Below are 14030 nucleotides of genomic sequence, written 5' to 3'. Positions count from 1 at the left end.
AATGAGATATGTGACCAATAGGTAACTGTGGAAGAGACGATGTACAAATTCTGAGGCTAGATCATAAAAGGCATTTCACCTTTCACTTATCCTCTCAGATCATTTACTTTAGGGAGCTCTAACTGCTCTGAGGACACTCCAGCAGCCCTGAGAGTTAGCCCCTGTGGGACAGAAACAGAGAACTTCCACTAATAGTTACTGCTAAGTTGTCAGCTATGTGAATTTTAACAACCTTTGAAAGCAGATCCTACAACTACAGCAAAAGCTTCAAATGACAGATGTCTCCCTATAACCTCATGGAGAGACCCTGAACCAGAACTACTCAAACTTCCCCAGAATTTCAGATCCACCAAAACCATGAGAGATAATAAATGGTTATTATTGTGTTTAGTCACTAAGTTTTGGGGTAACTGCTCATGAAGCAGATAACTCAGACAATCCTCATAATTTGTGGAAGACTGGGTTGGAAAAAGGTTCCTATTTCACGGACACTAAATACAAGTATTAGGGTGATATAAAGTGAACATCTTTGTGCTGAAGCATTTGCCTCTTCCCTACATTGGCCTCCAGAACAGAGACAAACAGGTTTATATCCAGGAAAATGATTGAGGACTTTTTCATTGGGAAATACAATAACTGGAAAAACAAAGACCTACAGATACTGACCTTTCACAGTCTCTCAGTGAAATAGCTGGGCCTCCATCTGATCAACAAAACATAAAGCTCATCCATCAACTTGTGTCCCTGCACACAGAATTTTCTGTAATTTTCTTAAAATCTAATACTTAAATGTGACAGGACACCCACAAACTACTAGACATTTAAGGAAATGATTTAAGGAAAGTTCTTGCCATAAAATATTTAAGCCAGACAAACTGGAACAATGAAAGAATCTGAAGAAAGAGAGGAAGAATACAAGAATAAGAAGAAAGTTTAAAAATCATCCAAAAGGTAAGATATCCATCCAGTAAAAAAAAAAAAAAAAAAACCACTATTGTAAAAACATATTTTAGATCATAAGAAAAAAAAATCATTAGAATTTAAAGATAAGATCAATTGAGTGCAATGTAAATTTGAAACTATCAGCTAGAAAATAAAACAAAGCAATGAGATTTTAAATGAAAATAATAAGACAATATGAAGATCACTACACTTGACTAAAATGATTTGGATGTCAGGAATAGGGAAGGAGAAAATGGAAGTGAAGTTACCATCAATGTAATAATATAAAAATGATTCTCAGGCCTGGTTAATATAAGTTTTCAGATTCAAAGAGCCCACAGAGAGGCCAGCAAAATAAAATTTAAAAGACCCATAACAAGACAAATCATTGTGAAACTGCAAAACAGCAGGGATAGAGAGAAAATCCTAAAAGCTTCTGGAGACAAAGATTAAAAAATAGGTCATCAACAAAAAAGTGTAAAAGGAATTGCATCTGTAAAATAGCAACTGCAGAATCCGGGTTTATGAGGTCACTATAAACTTAAAGCTTCCAGCAGCCATTGTGCCTCCTCGTTGGCAGAGCCTGTCTAGAAAGAAGGCAGCTGAAACAAACATACGCAAGAGATGAAAGGGGTAGATCAATTTCTAATGACTTCATTGAACCCCAAATTCTGCCCTGCTGAAAGCTGCACCTACTGTTTGGGCATGCATGATTTATGTGATAATTAATTATCTTTTTTGTTTTAAGTTAGTTTTAGTTGGAATTCTGTCACTTGTACTTGAAAATATTCTGACAAATACAGGTAGATTTATTATCATTACTACATACATACATACATACAAACATATATAAAATATGCATGCATGCATGTGCATATATAAAACATTTACTTCTTGTGTTAATCAGGGTTCTTCAGAGGAACAGAACTAAGAAGATATATGTATATATGAAAGGGAGTTTGTTAGGGAGAATTGGTTCACACGATCACAAGGCAAAGTCCCATGATAGACCATCTGCAAGCTGGGCAAGAAAGAAGCCAGTAGTGGCTCAGTTTGAGGCTAAAAGCCTCAAAAGCAGGGAAGCTGACAGTGCAGCCTTCAGTCTGAGGCCGAAGTCCCAAGAATCCCAGGCAAACGACTGGTGTAAGTTCAAGAGTCCAAAGACCAAATAACCTGGAGTCTGATGTCCAAGGGCAGGAGGAATGAGAGGAAGCATACAGCACAGGAGAAAGATGGAAGCCAGAAGACTCAGCAAGCCAGGCTCATCTCACCTTCTTCCACTTGCTTTCCTAGCCTGGCTAGCAGCTGATTGGACCCACCTACATTGAGGGTGGGTCGTCCTCTCCCAGTCCACTGACTCAAATGCCAATCTCCTATGGCAACATACTCACAGACACACCCAGAAAAAGTACTTTAACAGTTATCTAGGCGTTCTTCAATCCAATCAAGTTGACACCTAGTACTAACAACCACACCTCTTACGCATTCAAAATGTAAAATGTGTATTTCGTGTCAGTTTACTCATAGATCAGAAATAGGATCATCTGGGGAAACATCAAGCATCCTCTATTAGATTTATGTGTGAAGAGGTACTGGTTCCTGTGGACAGATGCATAGAGGAGTGTGGGAATTGGTAAGGTAAACATGGAAACAGTATGTCTTAGGATAGGGTCCCGGGAGGTGGAGCCTAGGATGAGAATTTGTGAGCCAGTAACTTATTAAGGGAATTTTTTCAGGGGACACGCCCAAAGGGAATCGATAGAGCAGAACAGTAGGGAGCAAGCCAAGCAAGAGTGTGATCTCAGGCATAGTCCTCAAGATGGTAGCTATGGATTGAGTACAAGTTATGGCACAAAATTGTCCTGACCTCTGTCAAGGATTGGCGCGGCGGGGTTGGGGGTTGGGGGGGGGGGCGCTGCTTTTTCCCACACCTGAAAGTCCTTAGTTAATGACCACCTATGGAAAATACAAATTCCCAGACACTTCTGGCTTTCTAGGTTGTGGGTGGAGCAGGCTGGAGGAGCTGCAGGTGCCGGCAGTTGGAGCCATCCCAAAGCGATTTGATACTGTTTTACATTACAACAATACACAACATGGGTCTTTTAGGTGGGAAACAAATAAACAACCTAATCTTCTAAGCCAGAAACAGATGAAAACAATAGAAAAGCTAGGACATCTAAATTAGATCATTAAAAAAACTGAGAAGTTTGAGGGAGCATCCACCCTGATCATCTCTCCCCACAACTGGAGGGAAATTTCCCATCTCTTGAATTGATTACAATATTGCAAGTTTAAAGCCCAGGGTCTGACTGGCAAGTGGTCACTCCTCTTAAGCTTTGCATTAACAGGAAATGTTTTCCACACTGATGCTTTTCAGTCCTCTCCTGTCAGCCCATCCCACAGGAATTCTCAAATTCATAATGATCGAAGCTGAACTCCCTCTCCTCATACAATTATAAACTTGTTTTTCCTAGGACTCTGATCTTGGTGATTTGAGCCAATAAACTCCCAGTTGTCCAAGTTGGAAATGGAAGTACCATTCTTAAATTTGCCTTAATTATCTTTCTACTAAATCTGGTCTGGCTTTATTCAGTCTTGCTTCATTTCAGTTCTCCCTATGACTGTTAGATACTTTTATTTTTTTCTTTTTAAAGCATACATATGATCATATCACTCCTTTAATTAAAAATGTTCACTGGCTCCCTACTGATTCTAAGCTTGTAACTCCATTTCCCAAAATCCTGCTCAACTGCCACATCCAATTTTTGGCACCTTTGTCTTATGCTCTATGTTGTAGCTTACTGAAGAATTTTCAGTTTACCAATTTCATAGACTGATTTCCTTGACCCTGTGTGTATGCTACATTTTTATCTGGAAATAGTTTTCCCTTTGCTCTCCTTCTCTATCCTATACAGACTGACTTTTTCAAATATAGTCCAAACACTTAAATAACTATTTTTCAGGGAAATTCTTACAATTAAAATGTTTAGTTACCCCTCCTATGAGCTAGTTTAAGTCCTTCTTACTCTAATCATACTTTATTTTGTATTTTACTTTACTTTTCATTGTTCACAATCAAGTTTTAAGACCCTTGACCACAGGGAAAATGGCCTATTCTTCACTGAGTCATGGTGACCAATACACTGCCTGACAATACCCAGTGAAGTTTTGAATGAATTAATAAAAACATTAAAATATTTTTCTATTTTTACTTGTCTAAAAATATAAGTGCAGGGTCCTTGTAAAACTCTCTTTTTTTTTCCTTCCTTTTCTTTGACTTTCATCAGTGATAGCTCCTGGGTAATCTAATGTCACTGAATAACCTTAAATTTAATTCTGTCATATCAGCCTCTGCCTAGAGTGAAATAAATTATAAAAAAGATCATCAGGGTTCTTAATAGATTTGAATACTTTCCTAGATAGTTCACAGCTTGACAGGCATTTGTCATAATCAACAGGAGACACTTTTGTGCTCGCAATTACTTTAAAAACACATCAAATAATCTAATTGTCCAATGAAGTGAGAAAATGCTGGTGACAACAACAAAGTACTCACATTAGATTTTGAGGGTTTATAAAGCTGCAAAAACTGTTGATGGATGAGCTTTTTTCATGATTTCTCTATCTTTATACACACAAATTCTCTCAAAGTCAAACAAAGAGAAATATCTATGCAGGGATACAAAAGGGGGATCTTTAGTCTCCTCTAGGAAGGAAGGTAATGAGCTATCATGTGGCTTTGTTTAATTACTTTACTGACCTTTCCTCTTGCCCAAGCACACTACATATAAACACACATACACATATGCATAAACATGCACATACACACACACAAATATACGTACCTATATCCTCTCCTCTATATCATGCTGTCATGGAAGACAGAATAACCCTGCAGCTAAAGATAATATATTACTATAAATAATCCACCTTAAAAAAAGTCAAACATTTCTGGAATCCCTTTGTAATATCAATATATTTATATTTCTTATTCCTTGGTAGAAAAAAATACTTCTAGTGGTATTGGTAAGCACACTGCCTCAGCAACTTCCACACAAAGTACTGCAGACTGTTTTCTTTTGTCTGAACTCCATTTTCATGGAGCTATCAGAGACTTTACAAATAAAACTTCTGTGTCTCCGGAGTGGGAATGTTTGTGCCTAATCACGCTACTTTGCCATGCTTTTAGTCAAAAAGGCAGGGTCCTAATCACAATTAGACTGGTTTAGCACATACTTACTCATGAATACTTTTAAGAAAGCAAAAATGTCCTACATATATATTCATCATTTTACACGAGACCCTCAAATCTACTGCCAGTACAGGCTGACAATTCAGTACTATGTAAACAGTTAATATCTTACTTTAGAATTTCAAATATTGTCCTAATAGTTTAAGATGTATTTTTTCCTCTATAAGTATAGTTTCAGTGAGCTTAGGAAATTTAGAACAAGTCATACATTAGCTATTTCGTCTTCTGATATACTAAGACCTAGTGCCCACCTCTGGTTCAAACATGGTTCAGCCTAGGGACTTACGACTTTCATCTTGCTTGTTTCCTTCTCTCCTCTAGAATGATATTTTCTTTGCACAAGTATGCTTTTCCTTCTTTTTCTTTGCTGCCATTATGAGCTCCAGATATAGAATGCAATGATTATACTGCCCTCCATTTGTGCACTGATCTCTTTACAGGAATTCAGGTAATGTGTCAGAGGCATCCCCTCCATATTCTTTACCTTCTCCCACCCTTACGAGGAGCACACACCTCTGAGAAAAGTTGTCTTTGCCTTTTCATTTATTGAAGAAGGATGAGGAGGGTAGTTTTGACTTACAGGCTTCTATTACCAACAATAAAGACTAAATTTTGCAGAAATAAAAGCATCAGGTTATTCCTGAATGGATTAGATATTTGTTAGGCAGCACAAACCATTCTTTATTTGTATATCCTTTGAGAATAGAGTACTAATAGTGGAGATGTATCAAATTGATTAAAATATAAGTGTAATGATTTATTCTCATGTGTTGTGCTAAACTTAAAGATTTCTATTATGTACTTTTCTTATTCTTTTCTTGTTGTTCACTAGTAAAAGATCTCATTTATAATTGTCTTCACGTTGTTTTCCTGATGAGAATTAGAGTTTACCTAGTGGACAACCCAAGTAGTGGACCCAAACCCAAGTCCTGAGCTTCCTGATATTCTAACTTATTCAGGAACTTGGTTTGTCTTAGAATTCAAAGTACCAGAATGCATACAAATATACTAGCTAGAAATCAGTTTGGGGTATGCTCTAGGAGAGAGAACAGAGAGTTCTGAAATCCATATGGAGAAATGAAAGCAAAAACTCTCTCTAGAAGTCATGTTTTATTTAATTGGTAATATTTCAGCAGGAAGAGAAATGGTGCTATAAGTTACTTTCTATCAATGAAAAATAAATGTTTTATTTTGACAGTGCTACATGACACAAATGTAAAAAATCACCTTTATACTCATTGTATTTAGGTGAAAATTTCTGACTAAGAAGAAACTGCAATATACTTATTCAGAAAGCAAATAATCTGTAATACTAATTAACATTATATTTTATATGTCCTGTTTGTTCAAATCAAACCACATTTGAATTTCAAAACTGAACAAAACAATAGAAAGTTATAGCCATCAACTAAATGTATTGGGATTTGAGAAAAGTAAATGTCTTTACCCAGAATAATAAGTATTAGCAGCAATCATAAGCACGAGAAAAATGGTCTTTTATATTTGTATAAATGTTGAGACATTTCCAAACTTATTTCCTTTTTATTCCACAATTATTTTTGTAAGAAGCCCAAGTGTGTTTTTTTAAAACTATCTTATAGGCTAAAAATCAGAAATCTGATATGATTAGTCAATTTACTAAAAATTATACAATTATCAATTAAGTAAGTTTACTTCTCGATTCAGGTCTGGGGATGAACTTGAATTTCACTGTATTTTTTTTTTTTGTTCTTCAGTGAAAATATTTCTTAGTCATAAGAATTATTTGGGTCTTTTGTTTAAAACATAGATCCTGAAATACCAGCCCTTGAAATACTGATTCAGTAGACTGAAAAAAAAAAAAAAAGTAAACTAAGGCATTGTCCTCATAAAATTAACTTGTAATACAGAATTCCTACAATGTTTTTTATTCATGTTTATATAAATCTAAGTAGTCTTATTTAGCTAAGACAATAAACATTTGCTGGGCAATAAGATTGCCAGAGTAAAAACTGAGACAATAGCAGCAGCAGCAGAAATATGGGTAGGTACTAAGGGACATACAGCACCAGCATCCAGATGCTCTCATGCCTAGATCTAATCCAAGTTCAATTTGTCAAATAAGGACCAGGAGACCAATCCAGAAAGGAAACAAATGAGAAGCATGTGTTTTTACTTTTTCATTGTAGATGTGACATAGGAAATTTTTCTTATCGAAATCGAAAGCAAGATCACATGTAAATTGCAGAGTAGTAATTTGAGAGTATAATATGTAAAATATGCCAGTGTGAATTACAAACACATTAAATACTTTAGACAAGCCATGCTTAAAAAATGTGAATCTCTGGGGAAAGATGTCGTTAGAACTAATAAGCTAGCAGGATTTTCAAAGAAACTGGATGTTATGAAATACTTGTAACTGCACCACATAGCCGCACAAATAAAACAACATTATGTTCCATATCATAAACTCATTGTATTTAAGAATATCCTTGCTTGCCTTGACTGTTGTACAACTGACATAAGGTCTTGTATGGGTAGCCTTATTTTCACCTCGTGCAAGAGGGAAATTTATCAAGTTTAAAAGAAGAATCTAAGACCAATGAATAGTTATCCAAATGACAATTAAAGATTTGCCAACACTGTCATTCATTTGATATGTTTTTTTCCAATGCTTTTAAAAAAATACAGCAAATAAAACTTAAAATCCAAGAACTGTAAATACTATAAACCTAAGTAAAAAATAAATGATCATTTATATTTCCATCAGGGTTTAAACTGAAACTTTCTTAAATATGCTTGATGTGATTTTTTTTATTTTCAGTCAGAGGGTCATAAAAATTGAAAGAGATGTCCCTTGACATTCTTTCACATTAAAGATTTTCTCGCTGGTGACAGACTGGATAGTACTAAATATTAATAATAAAATAAAATTAAAATAAAAATTTGCACCTTAAATTACCCAGGAGAAACACAGAATTGGAATGTAACAGAACTATATATGCTATTAATGCTATGCTGCAAGTAAAACTATATGAATAACTATGGAATAATCAAGTCCCATCTGCTTTGTTTATTTCAATATATTATTTACAACATTTTACAGGAATAGAGTGCTATGCAAATACACAGGAGGCAAGAGATCTAGGCTCCAGGGCCAAATCTGATTTTTAATAGTAGATAGCCTTCAATAGACATGTTACACTCTCTATAACTCTGTCTCCTCTTATGTAAAATAAAGGATGAGCATTGGAAAACTGTCACATTACAGATAACTATACATACATTATATAGTAGTTTACTTTAAATTTACAAAACTATACCATGTTAGAGTTATTGCAAAAATGGCTCTAATTCTCCATTGTTCTTTCATAATGGGACTTCCTACTCCTTCTTTTAAAGGATAAATCTGTCCCCATTCCTTGAATCCGGATGAGCCTAGCAACTGGCTTTGGCCAATACAAAGTTATGGATGAAATATTGTGCCAGATTTGAACCTAGTCCTCAAGACACCCTGTGGACTTCCACTCTTTCAAAAGGATTCCAAAGGAAAGAGGAAAGTTTATTCCAACATGAGAGATAATACAAAGCAGATGTGAACAGTCCCAGCAAAGGACATCCCAGACCAGCCTGCCCCCAAGTGACTTGCCAGCTGGTTGCAGATCTGTAAATGAACCGAGGCACGACGAGCCAAGCTCAGCCCAGATCAGCAGCGTGACTCAGATAAGCAAATAGACTCCTGAGCCATAACAAATAGTTATTGCTTTAAGCCCCTAAGGTTTTTTTGTGGTAGTTTATTATCCAGCATTATCGTATTAATAACTAAATTATCCATCTACAATGTATGTATGATTATCCTCCTTCCTTTTTTATCAATTAGAAAACTAGAACTTAGAACAGTGCTAACTTGCTCAATATGAATAAGTAGAAAAATTATGATTCCAACTCATATGATTTCCACTAAAGAACAGTGTATCTACATTTGTATGGGGCTTATAGTCATGCCTACCAATCACATTATCATAAGGCACAAATGTCCTTCAAAAACTGCAAGGAAAACATAAATTATAACTGTTATTATTCAATGCCATATTTAATTAAATATACTCAATTATGTTATGTATAATACATATATGAAGAGCTTTTGAGATGTATTTATTTTTTATTTTTTGACTCCCTTCACCCAGACTTCACGACTCACTGCAGCCTCAACTTCCTGGGCTCAGGTGATCCTCCCACCTGAGCTTCCTGATTAGCTGGGACTACAGATGTACACCACCACATTCAGTTAATTTTTGCATTTTTTGCAGAGATGGATTTTCACCATGTTGCCCAGACTGGTCTGGAAGTCCTGGGCTCAAGCAGTCTGTCTACCTCAGCCTCCCAAAATGCTAGGATTACAGGCGTGAGCATGGCCTATGAAGAGCTTTTAAAAGCTGAGGATCACTGTTTAGTATATACTTTTAGTTTCAAAAAATGTGTGTCTGTGTGTGTGTGTCTGTGTCTGTATTCTTTTATTTCTTTCTGTGGAATGTGTGTATTATTTGTATATGGGCCTTAGGAAAATAATTGGTAGCAAAATGGGAAAATATGTCCATAATCTATGGTAGTGGTGGGTTACATGGTATAATCAGTAAGAATCCATTTATTTGTGCTCCAACAGAGGGAAAAATATTTTTAATGTCCCCAATATCTACGTTTCCTCAATAATTCATTGTATACCAATTGATGTCATACATATTTGCACCCATGTGTGAGTATGCATTAAAATTTAGAATGATGAAACTTTTGGATAAACAAAACCGATTGACAATTAAATTATTTCTTCAAGGATGTGTATTCTGTATCCATGTTGGACTAAATATACATATCAGGTTTCTATTACATTTTAGAGGCACTCAACCTTATTGAAACTTCAGCTGTTAATATTTTATATATCATACTGCAATATGTTCAAAAATGAGACTCCAGGCATCATCCCTGGGAGTTCACTTTGATTACTCTGTGCTGGATTAGACCTATTTTTCGCCTAGAGTCTAGACAGATAAAAAGAAGTTTGAGAACATGTATTAGATAAAGGCTTTTCTTATTGTCTGATTGTGTGACATCAGGAAGACAGGATGAAATTCTTTTTTATAACACAGGGAAAAAAGAGTATGCTAGCATAGTAAAACAATTAAATGAAAATAAAACTCATTTATATATATTTATTAAGAAGAGATTTATTGAGTATATACTCTATCATATGAAGTGATCTCTTTAGTTATCAAAGATCGTATTAAGGAATTTAAAATATGAGGAAGTAGTAATATTAATAGTCAAATGATTTGGAATATCTCTAACCATTTTTTAAAGTGAATAAATTTTGTTTTAATTATCTAGATATTTCAGATGAAATTGCATTTTTCTATCATTATAATAAAATCAGATCAAAAGTTAAGAAATAGGATCTATTTTCCTTTATCCTTACTACAATTTGTTTTATTATCATAAACAGTTTAATAACATTTACATGTGTATACACTGTATAGCAGGGTTATTTTCAGCATAGAAGGAGATGATATAAATGAGTGGGAGTTGTTCAATAATATACATTATTCAGCATATCCTTTTGTCTTCAGAATGTATACCGCAAAATATCTGACTTGGTTTAGAATTGGTTCAAGTAAACTCAAATATGAAAAAATATGTCTTCCCTATTAAAATACATATTTTATCCTAAAAGGCATTTTCTATTAACAAATAAATTCCTCAGTGGGAATTTATAAATGTTATAATGTTAAAATCTTATAAATTTTATAATGTTTTATATCTTAGTGTGTCTTATCAGGAATAAATTATTCTTTCTATTGCTCTCATGTGGAAAAATAGGAGAAAAGCTTAAATTTCTTCTTTCTAGAGTAAACCCACAGATGGTAGTCATCCAAGTTTTTCTAGAAAACTGATTCCTATAAATTGTGGAAGTGGGTAGACTGTTTATCCAAAACCAATGTATAGTAACTTTTTCCCCTATAACATTTGCAGGAGTAAAAAATAACTACTTCAGTTGTTCTTTTTCATCTTGTATTTGTGACAGCCCCATCATCAGTGACATAACACTAGTGTTCAGTGTCCATCATGGGAAAATACATATTCATTTACATTGTGAATGAAATTTCAAAAAAAAAAAAAGTAATAGATGGTCTGCAGAACTGAAGAAATTATAACATATCTAATTATAAAAGGAAACACTAACAGATATATAATGCCATTTTTTACATTTTTCATAGATGATTTATTACATTAGTGTTGCATGTGTATTATTTAGTTTTAAGGAGAGACACCTTTTAATACAAGGGACAAAGTAGAAACACATACACATCAATGAACATTTCCATATAGGGATATTTTGGTAATAAAAATAGAGAGCATCTGGAGGGAATACATTTTAATTTTCAACGACTTGGTTGAATATTGTCTTTCTAGTTTGACAGGAACAATTAAGTTTTAATGGTTAAATTTCCATTTGGAATAGGAGTATTCCTGAGATGTAAATGAACCTTGGTGGTAAGTATACTTTATGCTACAAGAAAGCAGAACTCAAGTCTTCTTGAATAAGTCATTTAATTATCAATCTTTTTCTTCCTCCAAATTTTTACTATAATAAGTTTAATAAAAATGAGTTTTATTAGACATGCCAATCTTATAGAATGCATACATATATTTATCAGACATCCAAAACATATATAATGCATATATATAATGCGATGCTAATATTAACAATAAAAAACTTAATTCCAATATACTCACTAGCAGTTAAAGAATTAGAACTCAAACAGGAAGAGTTAGACAAAAATGACTGAGATCTGAATGAAAGTTCCTCAGATAGGTTTTGAGGGAAAGAAAAAAGGAGCTGGAGCTCCCTGAATGCCATTTAGTTTGACTAAACTTTATTATGTTTTCACAGGTATATATATATATTTTTTTAGTTCCATTGGCTTTCAAACTTTTGGTTATTTGTAATATTTCATCAAATTTTTAAGCACCTCTTTGGATATGGAATGAATCTTGCTCTGTTAAATTTTGATAGAAGTGATGGCATTTGCTCTTTTCAACTCCTAGCCCACACCCATGAGGTGGGAAGCAGCATGCCACCAAGCACCAGGGAGACAAGCACCAGGGAGAAATGCGAACAGATCAGATTAGTTCTGAAATCCACGTGGCATAAAATAAAGACCAGCTGCAGAGTCTACTCTGTTTGCATGGGCAACCAGTGCCCTTTATTATATTTCTTTATCACCTTAATCCTAAAGTTTCACTCTAAAAATCACATTTTCCATAAATCTCGATTTTATATTTTTAGCCAGAAACTACTCGTTCCTGGACAAGAGCAATGAGTCCAATTCATCACTGTGTTCCTATATTAATCCGTGTTCACGCTGCTTGATAAAGACATACCCAAGACTGGGCAATTTACAAAGAAAAGAGGTTTAATGGAGAACTCACAGCTCCACGTGCTGGGGGAAGCTCACCATCATGACCGAAGGCATGGAGGAGCAAGTCACTTGCTTGCTCTTAACTCCATCCATCTTACATGGAAGGTGGCAGGGGAAGAAAGAGAGCTTGTGCAGGCAAATTCTCATTTTTGTTTTTGATTCTTTTTTTAAACCACCAGATCTTGGTGCCCTGCATCCCAGCTGCTTCAGCCATGGCTGAAAGGGGCCAACATGGCATTCACTGTCTCATTAGTTATCAGACCGTGGGATTCCCTATCTCATTCACTATCATGAGAACAGTATGGGAGAAATTGCACCAAAATTCAATTACTTCCACCAGGTGCCGCCCATAACATGTGGGAATTATGGGAGTACAATTCAAGATGATATTTGGGTGGGGACACAGAGCCAAACTATATCATTCCACCTTTGGCCTCTGACAAATCTCTTACATTTCATGTCCTTACATTTCAAAACGAATCATGCCTGCTCAGCAGTCCCCCAGTCTTAACTCATTTCAGCCTTAACTCGAACGTCCACAGTCCAAAGTCTTATCTGAGACAAGACAAGTCCCTTCCACCTATAAGCCTATAATATCAGAGGCAAGTTAGTTACTTCCCAGACATAATAGGAGTGCAGGCATTGGGTAAATATAACCATTCCAAATGGGAGAAATTGGCTACTAAAAAAGGGCCACAGGCACCATGCAAATCCAAAATCCAGCAGGTTAGTCACATTTTAAAGCTCCGAAATGATCTCCTTTGATGCTATGTCTCACATCTGGGTCACGCAGTTGCAAGAGGTGGGTTCTCATTGTCTTGGGCGGCTCTGCCCCTATAGCTTTGTAGGGTACAGCCTCCCTCTCAGCTGCATTCATGTGCTGGCATTGAGTGTCTGCGGCTTTTCCAGGCACACGTGCAAGCTGTCAGTGGATCTACCGTTCTGGGATCTGAAGGACCATAGCCCTTTTCTCACAGCTCCACTAGGCAGTGCCCCAATAAAGACTGTTTGGGGGCTCTGACCCCACATTTCCCTTCTGCACTGCCCTAGCAGAGGTTCTTCATGACCACCTTGGCCCTGCAGCAAACTTGTGCCTGGACATCCAGGCATTTCCATACATCTGAAATCTAGGTGGAGATTCCCAAACCTCAATTCTTGACTTCTGTGCACTCACAGGCTCAACACCATGTGGAAGCTGCCAAAGCTTGGGGCTTGCACCCTCTGAAGCCATGGCCTGAGCTCTATGTTGACCCCTTTCAGCCATGGCTGAAGCAGTTGAGACACAGGGCACCAAGTGCCTAGGCTGCACACAGCATGGGGACCTTGGGATTGGCCCACAAAATCATTTCCTCCTAGGCCTCTAGGCCTGATGCGAAGACCTC

This window comes from Papio anubis, chromosome 15 (genome assembly GCF_008728515.1).
Source record: "Papio anubis isolate 15944 chromosome 15, Panubis1.0, whole genome shotgun sequence".
NCBI lineage: Eukaryota > Metazoa > Chordata > Mammalia > Primates > Cercopithecidae > Papio > Papio anubis.
This window is presented reverse-complemented; position numbering follows the sequence as displayed.